We start from the raw sequence: 5291 nt of genomic DNA, 5'->3' as shown, positions 1-5291 counted from the left end.
GGAACATTTACAAAGACAGCTTTAATTGTTGTGAAACAGTCCTCAAAACTGAAACCAAAAAGCCTTAATTTATATACTCTCTGAATAGGATGGAATTAAATGTGAAATCAGTAAGGAGAATCTTTAACTGTTTGAAATCTAAATAATACTATTTAAACAATGCATGGGTAGGAGGTTGGAGAGAGGTGGCTTAGTGGTTTGAGGCAGCCAGTGGTTTGGCCAGAGGACCAGAGTTTGGTTGCCAGCACCAATACAGGACAACTCACCAACGCGCTAGCTTCAGGAGATCTGACATCCTCTCTGGCCTTCATGGACACCTGCATGCACGTGGCAAATACGCATACATGCATCGTGTAAAGAAATACATCGGAGGTAAACCGTGAAGTAAGTGATCTGGATGAAAAGAAAAAGTCACCAGAGTGACACATGTGGAACATAATTAAGTAGCATTTAAGGGCGAATTATAATAACCAAAGGCCTCTTGCTAGAAAATTGAAATGTTGTAAGTTACTGATTTAAACTTACGCTGTCCAGAACATAAATAAAAAGCGAGGAATATCAAAGTCAAACCAAAACAAGAAGAAAGGAAGTAATAAAGATCAGGGCAGAAGTGAATGGAACAGAAAATGAAGCAGAAGCAGAACAGAGAGAATCCAGTCACAGCAGTTATCTCCTTATGGTTACAATTAGAGGCTGGCCACAGGGAGCGTCGGTGGGAACGTGGAGAAGCTGAAATTCTCATACCCGCCAGCTTGTAATGCAAAGTCGCATCTGCAGTGCGCATTGACTCTGGAAGACAGAGTGGCTGACAGGCGGTTGTCTGGGATCAAGAAATGCAGGGATAGATTACCAAGGAAAGGGGTATTTTGGAGAGAGAAAAGATTTTGGTTTTCTGGCTATGAACTCAGGTGTATATGTATGTTAAAGCTGGTCAGAGTTCATGTTTAAAAATGTATAGTTTAATGTATCATCATTATAGCTGTTGCTTAAAAGATATGCACTTAGAAATTGAGATTTAATAAAAATGGTACTTCCTGAGCCGGGTGTGGTGGCGCATGCCTTTAATCCCAGCACTTGGGAGGCAGAGGCAGGTGGATTTCTGAGTTCAAGGCCAGCCTGGTCTACAGAGTGAGTTCCAGGACAGCCAAGGCTACACAGAGAAACTCTGTCTCGAAAAACCAAAAAAAAAAAAAAAAAAAAAAAAAAAAAGGCATTTCCTATTGTATCATCAATACAATTTTTAAAGAAGATTTATATTTACTTATTTATTTAAATGTGTGTGTGTGTACTTGTTTGTATGTGGAAGAGAGTATGTGATAGCTTCTTCTATGACTCTACTATTCAGTTGAGGAAGTGTCTCTCTTTGAACAAGCCCTAATAGTCCCCTTGACTCCGTTTAGCCTGAAGTAGGATTAAAACACTTGGGGAAATACCCTGCTTGTTATGTGGTTGCTGGGATCTATAGTCCTCATGGTTGTAGAGCAGATTCTCTTAGCCATTGAGTTGTCTCTTTACTCCCTACTGCTGGATTCTTAAGTAATACCAGCTGTTTTAATTTTCATTTTTCGTCCCCTTATGTTTTTTAGTCTGTGCACTGCAGTAAAAGATATGACTACAGGATTTCTTTTTATTTTATATGTATTTAAATATTTGTGTATTTCTTACATTATTTTTATTTCTGCTTTTGAGGAAAGGTCTCATTATGTACAGCCTCTTCAATGTTTAAAACATAAAGCTTGCTAGTAATTTTCCATAGGAAGAGTTTGAAAATAGGAAAAATTACAATAGAGAGAGAGAAAAAAAAACAGTACAAAGATTAAGGATTTTCAGAAGTTTCTAGAATGAAATAGGAATGGAAGAATGAGTGAAGGACAGTGAAAGAAAAAAACATTTGGTGTGTAAGAATCAAGAAAGGCTCTCTACTTCTCCCATCCCTGTCCCAGAGACAGCACATTTTCTTGTGCTGTAGCAGACTCATCCCTGCAACAAAATAGGAAAGATTGGTGTGAACAGATTGGGCCGTATTGGGGCCTGGTCACCAGGACTGCCTTCAGTTCTTGCAAAGTAGAGGTAGTTGCCATCAACAACCGTTTCATTGACCTCAACCACACACTCTACATGTTCTGGTATGGCTCTACCAATGGCAAGTTCAAAAGCACAGTAAAGACCGAGAAGAGGAAGCGTGTTATCAAGAGCAAGGCCACCATTATCTTCTAGGAGTGAGATCCTACCAACATCAAGTGGGGTGATGCTTGTGCTGTGGATGTTGTGGAGTCTCCTGGTGTCTTTACCACCATGGAGAAGATTAGGGCTCACTTGAAGGGTGGGGCCAAAGCATATTCATCTCCATCCCTTCTGCTGATGCCCCCATGTGACAAGAGCCAACCACAAGAAGTGTGATAATGTAGCCAAGATTATCAGTATCGCTTCTGCCCCACCAACGACCTAGCGCCCCCACCTACCCACCATGATTATCCATTACAACTTTGACATCATGGAGGAATACATGGCCACAGTCCACATCACCACTGCCACCCAGAATATTTGGGATGACCCCTCTGGGAAGCTATGGGACAATGGCTCTGGATCTTCCCAGAAGATCATTCCTGTATCCACAGACACTGACAACCTATGGGCACGGCCATCCCAGAACTGAACAGGGAACTCAGCATGGCCTTCCATGTTTCTATCCTCAGTGTATCCATCATGGATATGACACACCATCTGGTGACAGCTGTCAAGAATGAAACAGGCATTGGAGGGTCCCCTAAAGGGTATCCTGGGCTATGTTGAGGACAGGTTATCTCTTGTGTTTTCAACAGTAATATAAACTCTTCCACCTTTGATGCTGGGGCTGGCATTGCTCTCAATGACAATGTTGTAAAGCCAATTTCCTGATATGGCAACAAATATAGTTATAGCAACAGGGGGTTGGACCTCATGGTCCACACAACTTCCAAAGAGTAAGAAGTCTCAGACCACCCACCCCAGTAAGAACAAGAAGAAGAGAGAGGGCCTTGATTGCTGAGGAACTCCTGTCACAACTCCACTCCCAACACAGAGCACTCTTTCTTTATAGCTTCTGTCCTAGACCCCCAGGAGAAGGGGAGGGGGCTAGGGAGCTCTATTGTCTTGAGTACCATCAGTAAAGTTCACTCCATTCCAACCTCCAAAGGAATCAAGAGATGTGAATGTGGAAGGTAGGGATTTGTAGAGTCATGGGAAATAGTAAGAAAAGTTTTTACCTGTGTAAAAACTCAATTGATCAAAATCAGTCAGTACATAAAATATTTAATGCTTATAAGTTTCGATATTTGCTTCAAGTGCACTTGAACACCTTTGGGTGTATAGAGATATGCTGCTTAGATCTCCCTTTAGGGAAGGTCTGCTCTAGCTGTGGGAGTGCTGCTGGCTGCAGCTTTCTTGACTGCAGAGTCTCTTGCAGAATCCTCCATTGAGATGGGTGGATAAAGCCCAAGCCATTTGACCCTTGGCAACCATGACTTCTATTTCAGTTCCATGGCTCCCTAATGTGCCAGGGTCCCCCTCTGCCCTCTCCTGTTCCTCCCATGTGGGTTTGTCTCAAGGGTACCCCTAAACACATCCTACTTTCTCAACAGCTTCAGAGTCTGCTTCCTGTGTGTCTTAGTCAGGCTTTCTATTCCTGTACAAACATCATGACCAAGAAGCAAGTTGGGGAGGAAAGGGTTTATTTGGCTTACACTTCCATACTGCTGTTCATCACCAAAGGAAGTCAGGACTGGAACTCAAGCAGGTCAGAAAGCAGGAGCTGATGCAGAGGCCATGGAGGGATGTTCTTTACTGGCTTGCTTCCCCTGGCTTGCTCAGCCTGCTCTCTTATAGAATCCAAGACTACCAGCCCAGAGATGGCACCACCTACAAGGGGCCTTTCCCCCTTGATCACTAATTGAGAAAATGCCTTACAGTTGGATCTCATGGAAGCATTTCCTCAACTGAAGCTCCTTTCTCTGTGATAACTCCAGCTGTGTCAAGTTGACACAAAACTAGCCAGTACAATTGACCCCTTGTCAACTTGACACACAAATGCATCACTATTAAGCCTCAACCCTTACATTCTTTTTTTTTAATTTTTAATATTTTTATTACATATTTTCCTCAGTTACATTTCCAACGCTATCCCAAAAGTCCCCCATAGCGCCCCCCCCCCCACTTCCCTACCCACCCATTCCCATTCTTTTGGCCCTGGCATTCCCCTATATTGGGGCATATAAAGTTTGCAAGTCCAATAACCCTTACATTCTTATTCATTCCCAAGATCTAAATAACTTTAAAAGTCCCACAGTCTTTACATATTCTTAAAATTTCAATCTCTTTAAAATATCCATCTCTTTTAAAATTCAAAGTCTTTTTACAATTAAAAGTCTCTTAACTGTGGGTTCCACTAAAACAGTTTCTTCCTTCAAGAGGGAAAATATCAGCGCACAGTCACAATCAAAAGCAAAAATCAGTCTCCAACCGTCCAATGTCTGGGATCCAACTCACGATCTTCTGGGCTCCTCCAAGGGCTTGGGTCACTTCTCCAGCTATGCCCTTTGTAGCACAAGCGTCGTCCTCTAGGCTCCAGATGCTTGTACTCCACTGCTGCTGCTGCTCTTGGTGGTCATCTCATGGTACTGGCATCTCCAAAACACTGCGTGACCCCTTCAGTCCTGGGCCTTCAATTGCAACTGAGGCTGCACCTTCACCAATGGCCTTTCATGCCCTCTCACAGTGCCAAGCCTCAGCTGCTCTGCATGACCCCTTCATGCCTTCAAAACCAGTACCACCTGGGTGACCCTTACATATTACCAAGTCCCACAGCAGCAGGAGTACAACCTTGCCTATCTCTGGAACACAGCCTCTTTGTGCTTTCAGAAAACACTTCCCAGAAGATGTCACCTCAACGATGCTGGTCTCTTCTTAATCACTGCTAATTTCTTAGCTCCAGCTAACTAGCATCAATAGTCCCAGTAATGCAAAGTTTTTGCTTTAGTAGTTCTTGTATCTTGTTAATCACAGCTGATTCTTCAGCCCCAGCTAACCAGAACTACAGAATCTTCACAATCAAAACAGCAATGGCCCTGAAAAGAGTCTTTAATTTTCCCTCTGAAATTTCACAAGCCAGGCCTCCATCTTCTGCACTGTTCTCAACATTATCTTCCAAGCTCCTACAAAACATCTAACAGAGCTCTTAACAATGAATGGATATTCAAGCCCAAAGTTCCAAAGTCCTTCCACAGTCCTCCCCAAAACATGGTCAGGTTGTCACA

The 5291-nt window shown here is 42.9% G+C and overlaps 1 pseudogene; it reads left to right on the top strand.

The window, feature by feature from the left end:
* Window positions 1-344: 344 nt before the first annotated feature.
* On the top strand, window positions 345-2967 carry LOC147000360 (glyceraldehyde-3-phosphate dehydrogenase pseudogene; annotated as a pseudogene).
* The last annotated feature ends 2324 nt before the right edge of the window (window positions 2968-5291 follow it).

This window comes from Mus caroli, unplaced genomic scaffold (assembly GCF_978045245.1).
Source record: "Mus caroli unplaced genomic scaffold, Mus_caroli_1 scaffold_18, whole genome shotgun sequence".
Lineage (NCBI taxonomy): Eukaryota > Metazoa > Chordata > Mammalia > Rodentia > Muridae > Mus > Mus caroli.
Note: the sequence above shows the minus strand (reverse complement) of the source record. Positions and strands in the feature narration are given on the sequence as shown.